The sequence below is a fragment of the Clarias gariepinus genome, chromosome 9 (genome assembly GCF_024256425.1).
Source record: "Clarias gariepinus isolate MV-2021 ecotype Netherlands chromosome 9, CGAR_prim_01v2, whole genome shotgun sequence".
In the NCBI taxonomy this organism is placed as follows: Eukaryota; Metazoa; Chordata; class Actinopteri; order Siluriformes; family Clariidae; genus Clarias; species Clarias gariepinus.
The window spans coordinates 23,744,590-23,750,844 of NC_071108.1; positions in this window are offsets into that span (position 1 = coordinate 23,744,590).

Sequence of the window (6,255 nt, forward strand, 5' to 3'; positions counted from 1 at the left end):
CACTTTCCGAACATTGTCTAGCTCCCATATGTTCTCACAAAACAGCTCTGACCTTGCACGATTTTGACTTCATAAGCCTTCTGAAGGTATGCTTTGGTGACTGGCATAAAGGTATTAGCAGCAAATCCTTTACTTTAAGTTGTAAGGTAGGGCCTTTTTGGATAGAACTTGTTTGTCTGACTTGTTTGGGCCAAGTCACCAACTCTTTATCATGTTCCTCTGACCATTTCTGAATCACACTTCTTGTTACATTTACAAATTTACAAATGAACGGGTGTTCTTGGTCTGCAACAATATTTATGCAGGTGGTATGTGTCAAATGCTTGGACCCAAGATTTCCCAGAAGAATTGCTCAGAATTCCCTACTGCTTCTACTGGCTTTTTTTTTCATAGTGCATCACAGTAGATCTATCTGTCAGTAGATTACCAGCTTTCTGACAGACAGGTAACATCTAGTGAGACTGGGGAAATTTATGTCCAACAGCTTTACCATTAACACCAGTGGCCTCTAGACCCCTCTGTCAAGCTCCTGAAATTTTTGGATGACACTACAGTCATCTGCCTCATCCAGAATAGTGACAAGTTCAAAAAAGTGAAGATGATTGTGGACTTTAGGAGAAACCCCCCTGTGCTTCCCCTACTCATTATCATGAACAGTACTGTGGCAGCATCGGTTCCTGCGCACCACCATCTCTGAGGACCTTAAGTGGGACAATCGCACCGACTCCATTGTTAAAAAAGGCCCATCAGAGGTTGTCCCTCGCCAGCTGAAGAAGTTCAACACTCTACAGGAGCTGCTCAAGCAGTTTTACCCAGCCGTCATTGAATCTATCCTGTGCACTTCAATAACTGTCTGGTTTTGATCAGCTACAAAATTAGACACCAGAACACTGCAAAGAATGGTTTGGACTCCTGAAAGGATTATGTTGTTCTCCTGCCCACCCTTCAAGAACTATACATATCCAGAGTGAAGAAAAGGGTTCAGAAAATTGCTTTGGACCCCTCGCATCCAAGTCACCTCTTCTTTAAACTTTTGCTCCACCTCATGAACAGTTAAATGCAATACTACTGAAATTTATTTGATTTATTTGATAATACCCTACATCCTACTCCATTTGTTGTAGACTGTATATTCTGTCATATTGTACATACTTGGCAATACAGCTCTGTCTCACTCAGATTATCTGCCAATAGAAAATAGAAATTTATAATTAGTTCGTTATAATCTTATATTAAGAAATTGTTGATACATAAGATTAATCAGACTAAACCATCTCTTCCATTGCTGCCTGGTCTAGTTGTGATGCTTATTATAGGCAATAGTGCACAGGGTAAGCATGGCCACTCTGACTGGTCTGAGTCTGATTCCATGTACCTCCGTAGTCAGGATTGCCCTTTTCAGCAGTTTGTGCTACAGTGACTATTCTGTAGGATTGGATAAGATAAGTTTCACTACACAAGTGCATCAGTAAGCCTGGGGTGGCCATGACCCTGTTGAGGGTTCAGTGGTGTGCCTTATATTGACAAATGATTTTGGAAAAAAAACATTCTTGCTCAAATGTTATGCTATGATTATGATTATAGCATAAGAGCATAATATATTCCAAGGCCCTTAACCCTCAACTGCTCAGATGTATAATGAGATAAAAATGTAAGTCGCTCTGGATAAGAGCGTCTGCCAAATGCCTAAATGTAAATGTAAATTATGATTATTATTATTAATAAGAATATTTATTGTTGTTATTATTGGTATTATTAGTAAATTCGTTAATATTATAAGATCACTGGCATCAACAATCATTCATGAAATGTTTCAAAGATATTGTTCTTTACACCCGTATCTTAGCTTAAAAAACTAAAACACTATCTTTCAGATGAATATCCCAAAACAAAATCTATCTACAGCTCCCTGTATGTGTTTCTGTCCATTATATCTACATTTTATCTTGAACTATAATAATAAAATACATATTATTTCTCTATTAATGTGTAAACATGTAATGTTCTTTTTTCTTTAATTATTCATTATAAATTAATAATAATGTGCGTTAAAATTGCATTTCCTATTTTCACTCAATTTATATTACACTAGTCATATACTTAACAGGAAGTTGCAATACCTGCATTTAACAAAGATCATGGGACAATGAAAATTACTGTAACTTTAATCTATTTTAGTACATTTAAGATTAATTTAAGATTAAATTAGAAATAACTGTATAGGTATATTTTAAGTAAATCATTAAAATATATTTAATGTCCATGCATGAACAGCATGAATGATAGTTAACAATATTGATAAGTCTTTTCCAAAAATTATGCTAATTGAAAATGCAGCCACTTTTTGCAAAAAAAAAAAAACTAAAATAAAAGTTTAGTATGGCAGTGACTTCGAGATATAACACTATAATTATGGTATTAAATGTTTTATTTTTAGGACTATGAGTCTTGGAATATGAGGGTTGGACATGCTTAATAGAATTATCGTTAACATAAAGCTAAGTTCTAGTATGGACTAAAGAACATGAATTGTTAACTGACGTCAATAACTATTACATATGTAGTATAGCAGAGAATGAATGTACAAGTGCTTTTAGAAATAGGCCACATGAAGATACCTGTAAGTTAAAGGCCTTCCTGCTTAGATTAGATAAACAGCATTTTCTTCAGATTTTGGGGCAATGATTAGCTGTTAGCTGGTTTTGATAGCATTATACTGGCATTATTTGGAGAAATTAGATTTTAAAATAATATATCAGCTGTTTTGGGAAGCACACTTATTTGTATGTGCTAATAGACAAGAGAAATAAAACTTTTGTTTGAAATCAGCTTATTACTGTCAGTGTGTAACTTACATCACCCAAAGAACAGTGAAACAATTAATGCACAACATGCAGAAAATATTTGAGAACATTCAGTACTCAAATTTACGGCATTCCTGCCCCTGGGGTTTGACTCTAGTCACAGCCAAAAGGGCTACTGTGTTTACATGCACCAGGTCTTCATGTTGCTAAGTCAGTTTCTTATTATTAACTTTCAGTAAATTCAGCACAGTAGGTTGTTGAGTGACAGTGCAGATTTTGCATGATTTTTTTGTCATAAATGTTGAAAAATATCCGGCAGAGATGAAGAAAGATGTTTATACTGTGCGTTTATGCCTACACATCCAAATCCTAAGGATCATACTACCTGAAGCAAGAAAGCTGAACTCTGTATTACATAAAAAACAAATCCTTACCAATTACAGATTGCTTTGGCCTCTTCAAAAGCAAAACATCTGTACACATCCCACACTCATGGAAGTAATCAGCATTAAAATTTAATTTTTTTAGTAGATATGTAATCTTTTTTTTTATGGGGTGGGTTGGTTAGGGGGAGGGGAGTTGTCCCTTTTACACTATGGGTCCTCACATTGAATCATCTGATCCACAAGGTTTTATTAAGGGTTATGGGTTTTTTCCAGGGCAGAACACTTCGCAGTGGTGGGGCTCAAACCCCCGACCCAAAGCCTCAACTGCGTGAGCCACAACTGCCCCAAAAGTATGGGTTATTAGAGTTATTAATAATTAAGGTATTCTAATTTAATTTAGATTATTCTAAATGGATTACAATCCAGCACAATTTCTTCAATTATAGTGTGATAATGGTTTAATGGGTTGCCTAGTTGCCAGTTTTACTATTAATATCATGCCAGGAATTCAGTTATGAATTGGTAAAAGTGTATTGAGTGTCAGGATCGGTGAGTGGATTATCAGGTAAGAGTACCTTTACCAAAATATATTGAAGTGTAATAACAGTATATTTCCTTAAAAAAAAAAAATAAGAAAGTTTGTTTCTAAATATATTATTGTTGATTAAATCTCTAATAAATACATAATCAACAATAATATATTTAGGTATGCTAGGTTTAAACTGAGGAGTATACAAAAAAGTTTACTTTGGCCAATACTTAAGTATATTTTGGCATATACATAAGATAAGTATAATTAGGTGCACTTGCCTAATTGCTGATTTGGAAATGAACCTGATTATTGTTACAGTGTTTTTAACCCACAAAAAAAAAAAAAACAGAAAAGCATATGGATGACTTTAATGATAATTCTTTGTCTGCTGTCTGTTTGCACAGTGCTTTATTGAAGTATATTCATGGAAAGTTGACTGCAAGGGAGAAGTGTGGTAAGAAAAGATGCATCACTGTGTTCATACTGTGTTTTTAGTGTTTTTGTTTTAAATGGCAGTGTTGGTTATTATATTTTGTTATCAGTGTAACCCCGGTTGTAAATAAATAATTTTTGTCTTTGTTTATGTTTATTATAATTACACACAAATGTTTTAGTGTACCTGACTGTTTCTTTTTCTAGAAATACCTGTTCTTCTCCTTTTCAAATTCACAGTTAAGATCTCCCTTGTTCACTGTTACTTCTAAATCACGTGTATGTACTTCCTCCTCCTCTTTTGTGCAATCCTTGTGTGGGAAAGGTGGGTTGCATTTTCCCTCCTAATTTATTATCTATATCTATTTCATTTCTTCTCAATCATCAGCATGTGCTTTGCTGTTTTTTAATGTAAAGATGTTGCTTATTCATGGTGGGAGTAGCTACCTTAAAAGTTCTGATCATTTAAGCTAATAGCCACCATGTTGGTTTATATTTAGTTTATATCATATTAGTTAGAGGTAGTTTTGTGTTTCTGTTCTTGTCAGGTATGTTGAAATGTGTTTTGTAATAAATATGTAAATATTTTTTTCACCTCTTTTGTACAATCTACCCTTGGAAGAGAACTTGAAACGAGCAGATGATCTTGAGCAAAGGTACTCTTATGTCACTTTTTTGTTAGAATGAACAGGAATTTCCTCCAAACAACCAACCCAAAGTGGTTATGCCTTAAAGCAAATAAGTATAAATATGTGCAATCCATTGGCATTGAATGATTAATAGTTAACTTTATATCTACTTAAAGGTATATTTAACTATAAAAAGTTATACCTACAGAGAAGTATCTAGTATTATATTTAAAACAGCAAAAATATTAGAAAAACAGTAAACTACAATTATGTTTTTAAGGTTTCCTAGATGAAGCTTACAAGTACACTCACAATCTAAAACTGCTAAACTAGAAATTTACTAATTGTGGTTTTGTATTAGGGCCCCAGGATCATTTCTGAGTACACATGACTCTAAAGTCTGTTTAATTTTGATCAGTTGGAACACAAGCATTCCGGGCTTGGAAACTGTGCCGATGGATCGAATCAGATATGGAAGTCAAACAAACCTAAACATGAAAGTGAATGTGACATCATGAGTGCCATCTGTCTCCTCCGAAATGGTTCTATGCATGTAGGATGCAACAATCTCATCCTCTGACCAACACAACCATAACAGTTAAGTTTTATTATTCATCACAGTAAAGATGCAGTACAAAATAAAATTAAATGTGAACTAGTTGTGTACTCAAAGTTTACTATTCGTACACCTAAAGTATAATTCGAAGTATAAACTAAAAAGCAGGCCAATTTAGTTCCAAGAAGTATTGAAACTCATAGTATTACCAGAATACTATAATTCTATTTATATGTAGCATACTTACTAAATAAAATATACTTGGATAATATACTTGAAATTTACTTAAATGTACGTTGTGAACTTTAAGCACACATTTTGGAGAGTGTTGTCTAGTTTAGAGTTTGGTGTAACTAGAATTAGGCAATTCACTGTACATGGCATGTAATATTTTTCAATCTAATGTAATATCTTTTTCTTGCACTGACTGAAAGGCTAAGACATACACAAATAAGTAAAAGTTTAGAATGTTGCCTTTACAGTCTCATAACCCGTAAATAAATCTGGTTTTCTGTATCTCAGATTCCTCTGTATGTACAGGCTTAAAGGTGTGCTCCAGCAGCACTTGCCGTCGGCACCTTCTGATCAGATGGCAGTATATCTTTAGTCTTATCTTCTCCTCATCTGCCACTGCAGGTGTTAGTAGGTGTGGTTGTCTATTTTGTCCATGTCAGAGCAGGCTTTATCTGCAGATCCTCTACATGAACACTTTCATTGTCCTTTAGTTAAACCCAGTGAAAATGGTTGGCACTCAGTTTGACTTGCTGACCTTAAAGTAACCTTCCAAATGCAATACAATAGGAGTGATTAAAGATTTTAAAGTAAACACTTATAGGCATATGATTTTGCCATGGTATACAGTCAACAGAAAGAAAAAAAAAATATTTAGCATTAGAGTTATAGATGGTTTATCAGA